The following is a 13320-nucleotide window of genomic DNA, read 5'->3' as shown; positions in this document are numbered from 1 at the left end:
TTCTTTGTTGCACCTTCCCCTTTATGATGCGCCAAATGTGCTCTATAAGTGAAAGAAGTGGACTGCAGGCTGGCCATTTCAATACCCGGATCCTTTTCCTACGCAGCCATGATGTTGTAATTGGTGCTGCATGTGGTCTGGCAATGCAAGATCTTCTCTGAAAGTGATGATGCCTGGATGGGAGCATATGCTGTTCTCCAATTTGAATATACCTTTCTGGATTGATGATGCCTTTCCAGATATGGAAGCTGCCCATGCCACACTGTGAAGTTGCTTAAAACAGTAGTCTTAACATTATGTGTATTTTAAAGAATATCCTGTATATATTTTTATGTTTTTATATTATCAACTGTCGTTTAGAGGCGCCGCTCAACTTTCTCTAATGTTTTGTATTTTTCCATGACGTATGAAACGAAACTGAAACTTTACTGTAATAAAAGCGACGAGGTGGCCGGGGGAGGAGAGAGTCGGAAGGAGCCGAGCGTGAGTTAAGGTCTCGCGCCTCCTCTCCTCTCCCAGCCGCGGTTGCAATAAAACAAAGCAACAGCTTCTGCCTCCTTTTTCCTTGGTGCACGGTCAGTAACTAAGGGGATCTGTAATATCAGACCCAACATTTAATTGGTGCCGAAACCCGGGACCTGCATCTGGACGGACGACCGCCGCCGAACCGAGGACACCGAGAATCTGTCGACAGCGTCTCCCCTTGCGTGACGGGTCTCGTCGCTCCGGCCTCGGCCGTTCGCCCGGACACCGGGTCCTGCGAACCAGACCGGCACCGAGGACTAACAGGTATTATGCTGTTTAATTATCACGATTTACACAGAAGTTTGAAAAAGGAACACTAAATATACTGAAGAAGTAAGAGAAAAATAGAAAAGTGGGGAGTAAAAGAGAAGCGCTTGGGCGTTGGCCCGTGAAGAAGAGAAAAAAAACCCATGGTATATATGATCCGGGCATCAAAGGGATCACGGTTTTATTAGATGAGATCCAAAATACTTTTATTGACTAGTTTTTAACTTGTTAAAAAAAAGTGTCGTTTTCGGGTGCCCGGGTAGAGGAAATTAAACGTTGCCGTAAATACGTAATAATTTACACCTCCCCACTCATTGGTTACCAAAATATCTGTGTTCAATATAACTAAGATTTATTAGGTCAGAACAGAACTGACTGCGATTAAAAATAATCGCCTAAAACACAAATCATGGTTTTAAATTAGAAAGTGGTGCACCACAGAAAAGACTAAGTGTGTGTGTTTGTGTGTGAGTTTATGTGTGTGTGTGTGGTTGTGTGCGTGTGTTTTTGTGTGGGTGTGTACTTTGTGCGTGTTTATGAGATAAGGTTAGAAGGGAGTAACTGCTGCCCGCTCGGGAATACATACAATGGGCCAGTCATTGAGAAAAGAAATAGAACAACACCAGGATGTTAAATTTATTGCAAGCTTTGACGCTAATGCGTGCAAGTATCTGGAATCCTGGGTGACCAAGTATGATTTTAACCCGTCTTTGAGAGATGTCAGGAACAAAGAGGAAGTTAAGAAAAGTTTAGTGGAGAAAAGAGCAAAGAAGATTAAAAAGGGAAAGAATGTAGAAAAATTGGAAGCACAACTACGTGCTGTTGAAGTGTGGATAAAACAGTGTAAAATGAGGGCAGAAAGCATTTTGGAAAGTGAAGAAAGAAAAAAGGAAAAGACAGAAAGAAAAATGTATCAGATGAAGATAAGACCAACGGAAGAAACCGGCGCCAGATGAAGAGACAACGGAAATGCACCGGCTGAAGTGCGACAGCAAAATGATCCAGAAGAGGAAGTAAACGTCAACCAACAGTGGGAACCGCCTACCCCGTCTACCTCCTCCCCAAATTCCACCTCCACGAGTTTTGGGGACGGAGCCTCCCCTCCTATTGGAAGCCGTACAAGATCAAACAAACCAACAGCAGACGTCCTGGCTGCAACAACAAAATTATACCCAGACATTCAGCAGGTGGCAGCATATCCCATGGTAGCTGTAGCCAACCCAGCTTATGGAATGCCAAATCCTGGTCAACCTGCTCATCCACAGACCTTGCTGCTCTATCGCCCATGGACCGAAGAAGAAAAAGTAGCCGCATGCGCATCAGTTCCTCCCATTGAAGACAACGTTGAAAAATGGGCAGCTGCAATTAGAGAACTACATGGATCCTATCACCTCAATGGCAATGAATTACTAAGCGTCCTACGTCTGACCGCAGGACATCGAGTCGGAAGATTCCAAGGAGCCTTTGCTCCAGCCAACCAACGAGGCCAAGTCTACCAACCAGGCCAAGAACTAGACAACGCCCTAAATACTCTTTTAGAAAGAGCCATCGCAGTGTTCAAGAAACCACCTGATTTAACTAAAGTCCGCCAATGCCGCCAAGAACCTGAAGAAAGCGCACAAAAATATGTGGACCGCCTCCAAGACGTACTGAAACTACATGGTGGCATCGAAGAAAGCACTGAGGCACAAAGCACATACCAAACATTACTGCGGGCAACATTCCTGGATGGACTAGTGGACGGTACAGTCAATTTTATCGAGAAACATTACCACACCTGGAGAACTGCCCCGGTGAATGATCTCGTAGCTTGGGCCTCACACGCTGAAGACCTAAAAAGACAAAAAGCGCAATCATCAGTCTTCAATGCCATGCACACATTTTTTCAACATGCCTCTTCTCCACCTTCTGGACCAATTTACTACCAAAACCAACCCAATCGGGGTAGAGGACGTGGACGCGGAAGAGGAAGAGGCCGACCAGCCACCAGACAGGATGTGTGCTACAATTGTGGCAAGTACGGCCACTTTGCCCGAGATTGCCGCTCCAAACAAAAAATTGAGACCCCAAGATCTGACCACTGGGATCCAACCGAATGACGCGAGCAGGAAAGGTCAAGTGATGAAAACCCTGATGACACCAGAACGATCGTCGAGGTGCTTGACCTGACAGTCCTGTTTAGCCAGATGTCCTCTATTGACCCAGCAGTAAGAAAACTAGGCTTAGGGCCATTTACTACAACATTGAAATTCATTGTGGATTCAGGAGCACAATCCTCCGTGATCACTGATCTACCAACAGGTGTCAAATTGTCAAAAAGCACAATAATGGTCATAGGAGTGGGAGGTAGACCAGCCATCCATTACTTTACCGAACCACTGACCATTATTGATGAAGACGGAACAGAATACCCAGATCAAACTTTCGTTTACGTGCCTCGTTGTCCTGAAAACCTCATCGGACGAGATTTGATAAAAGCCATGAGCCTTGTATTAATGGTCGAAGGCTCCAGCATGGTCGTGACAAAAAGAGGACAAGAAACACCAATGCAGATGTTAGTACTAGAAGGAAAAGACAAACCACGCCCATTCTACAGTCTGGATCCGATCCAAAAAGGTCCAACATCAGTAACAAACAATCTGCAACAGATGCCAGAACAAATCCTACCAAATTCAAATTGGGTACCCCAAACCACGTACCCACTTCACTCCACCATCCGCTTCGCCCCGAACAAAGAGGACAGAGACTTCTTTGATCAATGGTCGCGATTGACAACCATGCGGGCCCAAATAAAGGACCTAATTTGGGACGAACAGGCAGGATGGATGGCAGCCACAGTAATCTTTCCAGATTACATATATGCATTAACCACATATGAAGGCTTTGGCATTCCCTTCCACATTTCACTGGCAAAACCAACAGGCTGGAGATGGAAAGACATAGGATCAAAAATAAGAGATGTAACATGGTCCGAACAACGACTTCCGTGGACTCCATGTCAAGATGGAAGATTTAAACGCATCATGTCATCAGGAAACGTGGTCTGGAGGAAAAAACTAAACTGGGTGACAACATTTGTCCTCAGCACCCACCTAAGTACATGACATCCGGAGGAAACCACGATCCTGGCACTAAAAGACGCCATGGATCAAATACCACCTCAGCTGTGGTCAGCGTCAAAAACCGATGTGGGCCTAATGACCACAGCCACAGAAGTAACAATTGAACCAAGAACAAACTATCGCCCACGAATCAATCAATACCCACTCAAACCTGATGCCAAAGAAGGAATCACACCAGTAATCATGAACATGGTAAAAGCTGGAGTGCTCATAGAAGCCCCCAAGGTAACTTGTAACACTCCAATCTTTCCAGTAAAGAAAGCAGACACCACGACCTGGCGAATGGTCCACGACTTAAGAGCCGTAAATCAGGCAGTAAAACAGAGAGCCCCCTGCGTCCCCGACCCCCACACTCTACTCAATGCGCTGAAGCCAGAACAGAAATGGTTCACAGTAATTGATCTAAGCAACGCCTTCTTTTCCATCCCATTGCACGAGTCTGCCCGTCATTGGTTTGGTTTCACCTTTAATCAAAAGAAGTACACCTATACGAGACTACCCCAAGGCTATGCAGAGAGCCCCACCATTTTCTCTCAAGAAATCAACAACTGTCTGAGCCTCCATGAACACAGTGAAACCACTCAAATCTTGATTTACGTAGATGACATTCTCATCGCCAGTCCAACCAAAGAAGAAAATCAAGAAGAAGCAGTGAAACTGTGTCAACACCTGGCAAAGACAGGAAACAAAGCCTCACTGACCAAACTACAGTGGACTCAGACCGAAGTAGTTTTCTTAGGTCACATCATATCGGCAGAAGGAAGAAAACTAACCTCTGATCGGAAACAAGCTATCCTTGATGCCCCCAAACCAAAGACCAAAAGACAGATGATGGCCTTCCTAGGCCTAGTGAACTTTTGCCGTCTATGGGTTCTGGACTTCGCCGAAATAACGCAACCACTGGTGGATTTAATCCACAAAGAAGACCGACCAGTCATCCCCCGCAGTCTGTTCCACGCAGTAGCCACATTGAGTCATGGCAAGTCCCATGTCTCAACAGGAGGGATGATATCTATGGTAGAACAGACAATGACAATACCACAGGGCTTACAAACCTATTTTAAAACTTTTTGTAGGTCATGTATGGTGTGTTGTCGTCACAATGCTCAGGGAAACTTAAGACCACAGAGAGGGAAATGCCCAGTGGGCTCCTACCCATTTGAAGTTTTACACATGGACTTTATTGAACTACACAGAAGTGGTCAGCACAAGTACTGTTTAGTGTTAGTAGACTCACTAACTAAATGGGTTGAACTTGTTCCTTCAAAACATCCAAACGCCCTCACAGTAGCTAAAGCTATTTGTAAACACATAATACCAGAACATGGCATTCCACGAGTCTTGTGGAGTGATAACGGTAGCCATTTTGTAAATACCATCGTTGACAATATGGCCATCCATTTAAAATCAGCCATGGTCAGACAAAACAGGAGAGGCAGATCCACTGACTAAATGGTTATGTGACTTGTTTAAAGAACGGACTGTGTCAAGAGCAAATGATCTGCCCTCTACCTCTCTTCCTCCTGCACAGGAAACGGTGACCCCGGGTGACCTGGTGTTGGTGAAGGTGATAAAAAGGAAAACATGGTCGAGCCCACGCTGGGACGGCCCATTCGTTGTTCTCCTGACCACACCCACCGCTCTCAAAATCGCTGAGAGAGAGACGTGGATCCACCAGAGTCACTGCAAAAAGGTCACCGAACTCAGATAAGGGATTACCCCCTGATTCTTGTCAAAAAGAAGAAGAACAAAGGAGAAGATGACCCTTTTTCAGACATTGTTTGGACTTTGATCATTATAATGTTTATCTTATTATGTGTTATTTGTTCCTGCTGTATTGTCCCAATGTCTAAGAGATTAGTCGCCCGTATGTTCGTGGCCCAGATGTATCAATATAACTTACTACGCGTAGAGGATTATGTTGACACTGTGGAGACCGACACAAAAGTGTGACCCTCATCTTATTGTGTTTTCCTAACCTCAAATTCAGTTCCATTCTCAGACCAAGAGGTTCTCGTCACCGTGCGGTGGGGGAGTTATGGAATTTTTCCCTTTAAGTTAAGGGTTTTCGCCATTTCCTGAGAATGGTTCAAATGTTGTGAATCTATTAATGAAGTAATACTGAGAAAACTTAATTGTTTTAGTATTTACTGATGTCCTTTTAAATCCACAACAGGAGGGAATGTGAAGTTGCTTAAAACAGTAGTCTTAACATTATGTGTATTTTAAAGAATATCCTGTATATATTTTTATGTTTTTATATTATCAACTGTCGTTTAGAGGCGCCGCTCAACTTTCTCTAATGTTTTGTATTTTTCCATGACGTATTAAACGAAACTGAAACTTTACTGTAATAAAAGCGACGAGGTGGCCGGGGGAGGAGAGAGTCGGAAGGAGCCGAGCGTGAGTTAAGGTCTCGCGCCTCCTCTCCTCTCCCAGCCGCGGTTGCAATAAAACAAAGCAACAGCTTCTGCCTCCTTTTTCCTTGGTGCACGGTCAGTAACTAAGGGGATCTGTAATATCAGACCCAACACACACGCACTCATGCAACCCTATACGATCACAGATGCAGACTTATAAACTGAGTGCTGATAACAACTTGGATTGTCCTTGTCCTCTTTAGTCAGTATGATATACCGACCTAGTTGTCCACAAAGAACCTTGAATCGTGATTCGTCTGACCACAGAACAGTTTTCCACTTTGTCACACTCCATTTTAAATAACCCCTGGCCCATAGAAACGCCTGTGCTTCTTGGTCTGCTTTAGAAATCGCTTCTCCTATGTACTGTAGAGTTTCATCTGGCAACAGCGGCTGGCACGGTGGATTGTGTTCACCCACAATGTTTTCTGGAAGTATTGCTGAGCCCTTTCTGTGATTTCCCTTACAGTAAGCATTCCTGTTTGCGGTGCAGTGCCGTTTAAGGGCCCGAAGATCATGGGCATTCAAGTATGATTTTTCGGCCTTGACCCTTACACACAGAGATTGTTCCAGATTTTCTGAATCTTTGGATGATGTTATACACTGTAGATGATGATTACTTCAACCTTTTTGCAATTTTTCGCTGGTAAACACCTTTCTGATATACTATCTTTCTGCGCAACATTGGAGGAATTGGTGATTCTCTACCCGTCTTCGCTTCTGAGAGACACTGCCACTCGGAGAAGCTCTTTTTATACTCCAGTCAAGTTGCCAATGGACCTCATTAGTGGTAACTGGTCTTCCAGCTGTTTTTTCATAAGTGCAATTTACTTTTCCAGCCTCTTATTGCTACCTGTCCCAACTTTTTTGAGATTTGTTGGCACCATGAAATTTACAATTACCATATTTTTTCCTTGAAATTATACATTTCCTCAGTTTAAACATTTGACCTGTCATCTATGTTCTATTCTGAACAAAACATTGAAATTTGGCACTTCCATATGAATGGATTCAGTTTTCACAATTTGTATAGAGTCCCAAATTTTTGGGAATTGGGTTTATATATATATATATATATATATATATATATATTAATCATGTATTAACGCACATTAATCACACGTTTGTTTGTTTATTGAACAGATAAACCAGCAATAGAAATACTTAGATTAAAATAAAAAGATTTAAAAGAATTATAAATATTTTCTTTTACATACCCGTTCATCATTAAGGACAGTTTACATGTTCAAAAGGGAGTAGGAAGAAGTAAAAATCAAGTCCTACCCCCTTAAAAAAAAAAAAACATTAACTTGCACATATAAACAAAATTTTATATGGAATTTTGAGCCTTTAGCTGGCAGCGGATACTTTTAAAGGTAACACAGGTTTTGTTTGAGCAATAAACAAACATAACTACATGCAAGTAAAACATTTAACTCTTTGACTGCCAGAGGTTTTCAGAAAAGGGATTGCTGTGGGTGCCAGCCGATTTAAGGATTTTGACTGATCTTTCAAGGTCCACAGAAAATTTTCTGTTTGGACTATGGAAACACATACTACCAAATGAAAGATTGGACTCTCATCCTTCCTCAGAAAAAAAAGTTTGTTTCTACCTTATTCCGTTTCCAGTAATCAACAATAGAAAATGGTTAGTTTCACCCAAATGCTGTTTTGAAACAAAATACGGAGAAATCAAGCTTTTTGTGAAACGATATTATTTCATGCACTCTAGTGAATTTGACACCTTTTTTTTCCCATGAATGATGCCACAAACACCTAAAGAGTGCTTTACTTCTGTAAAACACTACCACCAACAATGAAAAAGTGTTTTTTGATAGCAAAATACGTTTATTTACATTCAACAGTGTAACAATTTGACAAAACAATTTGGCAAACTATTTACAAATGTGTGCAACCATGGTACTATTTACAATTGTGTGGATGTTTCAAATACAGTTTTTCTTTTTGTAACACTCCCCTGCGTGCAACGGGACGCAGCAGGATTTGCACAACAGTTTAGTTTCACTGCGATTGCCCCTTCGCGTGCAGACGCTACACTTTCTTGCCGGCCTTTTTTTCCGGGGAATAGCAAGTATATACTGCAGTGTGTGTTTGGCCATGTTGCCATCAAGTCTACTCTCAGGATCATGATACGGTGACGTTACGGTGGTGTTACGTCTGGCTTCCTCGTGTCCTTCAGTTCCTATACCGGGTGGTAAGAGATGTTCTGATCCATCTTATCCGCTCCATTCATGGTGGCATCGTAGTCCAGAACCAGTGTCTTCTCCGTGATCAGACTGTACCCACTTTTCCGATGAATATGTACTCTTCATCGTCCGATTGAACGTCCGCCTGTGCTCGGTTGTGCTCCGCGTTTTCCGGCGTGAGCATCGCTAGCCGGTGAGGCTTTATGACGTGATCATAGCCGCCGCGTCAAAGCTTCCAACTTTGGCGTCAACCTCGGAGTCACCATCATCATCAATGTGCTCTTTAGCATTGGTCGATGCTTTTCGTATTTGAAAAAAATGCTCAAGCGTGAGCTGCTTGCAACCGGTCGTCGGTTGTGCGCGTCGTTTTCCGGGCCCTCCCACTTTGGGGAATGCCAATGCTTCCTCTTTATGCTGCGAATTAGGACCCAATCTCCTGGGGACACCAACTCGTCCTGCTGAGAGGAAGCACAATCGCCCTGCTGAGAGGAAGCACAATCGCCTAAATCTGGTAATCACAACTCATCCCTTTTTTCCAAAGTTTTCCTCATATAATCTGTCAAAGTTGCTTCATTGTCTAATTCCCATTGTGTGGAAAAAACAGGCAGTTTAAACGGTCTGCCAAACAAAACCTCATAGGGTGTTAACCCTGAGGTGCTTGTTATGTTGATATACAGCTTTACCAGTCTACACATTGAGTCCATGAACGCTTGGTTTCGTTCATACACTTTTTTAGCCGATTTTTTATTGTGCCATTCATTCTTTCTACCAAACCTGCACTTTGGGGATGGTACGAGGAATGATTCTTTAATTTTGTACAAAACATCTGCCCGATTTTGTCTATTATCTTATTTACAAAATGGGTCCCATTGTCACTATAAATGGTTTCGGGTATACCATATTGAAGTATAATGTCTTTGCATAATGCTTTTGCTACTGATAGCGCATCTGGTTTCTTAGTAGGAAATATTTCGACCAATTTGGAGAACGCATATATTATCACAAGACAATATTTTTTCCCTTCACTTTTGCTTAATTTAATAAAGTCCACGTGGATCCGTTGAAACGGATAAGTGGCGTGAGGAAATTGTCCCCGTTTTGGGCGTAAATTTCCCTGTGGATTGTGTCGAGCGCAGACCATGCAGGCCCTGCAGAAATTTTTCAAAAATTAATTAAACCCGGATGTTACATAATGCTTGTGTATTTGCCCCACCTTCCCTGCCTTTGAGACATGAGACACACCATGGCTCAATATTGCAGCCCTCCTATACAAATGTTTTGGTAAAATAGGCTTATTTCCTTCACCAACATAAATCCCATCCTTCAACACTGCGCCTTTGGCTGCCCACTGTTTTTGTTCAGCGACAGGACTTTGCTGTTGCATTTCCATTAACACTATTTTTTGCAAAATTTCATTTTCGGGCGAGGCATCTGCCAGTCCCAAGAAGGGTTTCATGGCAGCTTCTTTGGCCATTTTGTCTGCGAATGCAATGCAGGCTAATTTCATCAGTACCTGTCGTGTGGGCAGCACACTTACATATCTGTCTAGGCAGCTAAACAGCATTCAATAAATTTGTCAACAGTTCCGCGTGTGTTACTGATTTCCCCGTGGATGTCACAATTCCCCTATTTTTCCAATATTGTGCAAAAATGTGACAGGAGGAGAAAGCATATTGACTATCTGTGTAGATTGTGTATTTCTTCTTCCATCAATTTGCATGCTTCTGTCAATGCCACAAGTTCAGCTGCCTAAGCAGAATAATGTGAAGGAAGAGATTTTGCCTTTAACACCGAGTTGGACAACACTACAGCATAACCTGTTTGGGTTTTCCTAAACTCATTTTTCCGTGACGAGCCATCCACATAGAGGGTGACACCCTCCTGTAAAGGTAGGTCTTTTAGATCTGGCCTGCATTTAGTGGTTTGTTCCGTGCATGCCTGGCAATCATGTTGATTGCCGTCTTCAGGTAATGGAAGCAATGTTGCTGGGTTTAGAGCTGTACACCTTTCCAGAGTAAGATGTGGTTGTGACAATAAATTAGCCATGCAGGACAGGTGTCTGGCTGGAGATAAAAAGGTCATGTTTGTTTGTAACAATAGAGATGAGACTGCATGCGGAACCCTGAGGGTTAATGGGTGGAAAAGCACTACAGATGAGCTGCTTTCCACTGCCAGTGAAGCCGCCACCACTGCTCTAACGCAATGAGGTAGCACACACGCCACACTGTCTAATCTTGACGAGTAATAAGCCACGGGCCGTAAATTATCTCTGTACTTTTGTGCCAATAATGATGTCATATAAATCCCCTTACAATCAACCATTTGTATGAAGGGTTTTGAATAATCAGGAAAGGCTAAAGCCGCGGTTGAAACCAAGGCTTGCTTTATCTCACAAAATGCTTGCTCAGCTTCTGGTATCCATTGTAAGGTGGATGAAATTTTTAAATTTTCTTCATACATTATTTTAGAAAGTGGGGCTGTTATTTCTGCATAATTAGGAACCCAAGCCCTGCAGTAATTCGTAAGTCCTAAAAAGGACATAATTTGTTTCTTCGTTTTTGGGCGTGGTACCTGTAAAAAGGCAGTTTTTCTATCTTCCAAAAGTGTCCTGCCCCCTTTACTCAGCGTGTCCCAAATATTTGACTTGTTGTTTACAAAGTTGCAATTTGTTTTTGCTTACTTTATGACCCTGTTCAGCCAAGTGATGCAGCAGTGCAATGGTGTCTTTCCTGCATGCCTCAAGATTAGATGATGCGAGCAAGACATCATCCACATAAAGCAAAGCCTGGCTGCCCCCTGAAGACTTGAATGTGGACATACTTGACGCCATCACTTGTGAATAAATTGTCGGGCTTTCACAATAGCCTTGAGGCAATCTAGTAAATGTGTATTTTTTGTTCCCGAAAATGTATGCAAACCAATATTGACTATCTTTATCCACCAGAATGGAGAAGAATGCACTGCTTATATCCACCACAGTGAACACTTCCGCATCTGGTCTTAGCCAATTTAGCAACGTGTGCGGGTCAGGAACACACGGTGCTCTTTGTATCACTGCTACATTTACCGTTTGTAAGTTTTGAACCATTCTCCAACCCACAGAAGGTGGGGCCTTTTTTACAGGGAAGATGGGTGTGTTGGAGGGAGAATCTGGGCATTCAATTATTACCCCTGCCTTGATTAGTGACTCAATAACGGGTTATATGCCTTCTAAGGCGTCCGGTTTTAATGGATATTGTTTCATACATGGTCTATATTCAGTCTTTGGTCTTATTTGTAATGGCAGTGCACCTTTTATAAGGCCAACGTCTGAAGGATCCTGTGACCAAAATTTTTCCGGTATTTTTTGCAACAATTTTTCTTCGGTATCGAGGAGACCCATAAAATTTTATTCTTCTTCGTCTTTTAATCAATGCAAATGTATCCCCATTTGTACTTGAATCGTCCAGTTCAGTGGTCTTTGGTACAATTCAGTGTTTACACTGTATTCCAATCCCGAATCCACTTTTCTCCAATCAGAAGCACCCAATGCAGTTTGCACAATCTGGCCCAAATCTTTCCATTTTTCACCAATCTTTTTTATTTAGTGAAACATGTGGGGGCTCCCACTGTTTGTGCAATGATCCCAATTTAGTAGTCAATATGGCTCCTGCCACCACTGTTGATAGACCGTCTTAATACAGATAGTCTATAGTAATTTGAGCAGGTGTCACCTGTGCGAGGCTCTTCTCATATTGTGGATCGGGCCCCTCTGACATTTTGTACCACATGGTTGTGTGCAGCACATCGCTTCCCATTTCGTCCTGCGGTTGGCTTATCATCTGTTGAGCAATTTGGAAAACTAGATTTCCTGTCTTTGTGGGAGGCCGATTTGGAATATCTAGAGTGTAATAATAGAACACTGGATCGAGATTTTCCACTACGTTTATTTGTTTTTCTGACAATTCCTGCCTCCTTCTCACTTCAATATTTCCTGATGGAAATGGTATTAGAGCTAATCCCAATTTTAGCAAACCATCTCTTCCCAACAAGTATACTGGACAATCCGGAACAATGAGCATTGATTGGCATGACTCTCCCAGTGGATCTCTTACCCATACGGGATTTGTTTCTGGAACGGCAGAAAGATTTCCTTCAGCGGTTCTAACAAACACTTTCCTTCCGGACATATTACATCCCGGAATTTGTTGTTTACATGTTGTTCTACCCGCTCCCGTGTCGCACAAAAAGGTTATTGGCTTGCCGTTCACAAATTAATTTCACTTCCGGTCGAATCAAGTCTCTTGTCAATACTCCCCGTAAATTTAATTCTTTACATCTGGTTCCGGGTATACAGCTTCTTTCATGATGTCGTGTTGGGAAGGAGGCTGCTCTAGTCATTCAGTGTTATTTCTCAGCATGGCTTTTGGGCAATTTCGCAAAATATGGCCTTTTTCTCCACAACACCAACAAATTATGTCTCATCCATTTTTAGATTCTTTGGCTGAAATTGCGGTTTCGCCTTCTAAATCCTCCTTTCTTCCCATTGTTGTTATCAGAATTCGCAAAGGCCCTGCATAATGCGCCGAAAATGCCTCTTTCTTCCCCACAGAGTGTTGAATCATTCTTTTGTTTTTTACTTTGCAACACTTTCTCAGCATGCAGAGCCTGATTTATGTACCGTTCCAGGCTGCCAGTTGGTCTATCAACCCAATATTTGTCAATCCAATGCTTTATGGCATTATTGGAATGCGCATGGAGAGCATTTTTTAATTGCTCCTGATACACACTTCCTGGAGT

General features: G+C 42.9%; 1 protein-coding gene and 1 long non-coding RNA gene across 2 annotated transcripts in view; both read left to right on the top strand.

The window, feature by feature from the left end:
• Positions 1 to 13320, top strand: part of LOC144048478 (uncharacterized) — a 105910-nt gene that overhangs the window by 27053 nt on the left and 65537 nt on the right. The gene's annotated exons all lie outside the window — the stretch shown is intronic.
• LOC144049185 (uncharacterized) lies at positions 122 to 6374 on the top strand. The gene is made up of 2 exons (XR_013293509.1): positions 122 to 1338; positions 1566 to 6374. It is a non-coding gene; the product is annotated as an uncharacterized LOC144049185 (long non-coding RNA).

Source organism: Vanacampus margaritifer, chromosome 3 (assembly GCF_051991255.1).
Source record: "Vanacampus margaritifer isolate UIUO_Vmar chromosome 3, RoL_Vmar_1.0, whole genome shotgun sequence".
NCBI lineage: Eukaryota > Metazoa > Chordata > Actinopteri > Syngnathiformes > Syngnathidae > Vanacampus > Vanacampus margaritifer.
Note: the sequence above shows the minus strand (reverse complement) of the source record. Positions and strands in the feature narration are given on the sequence as shown.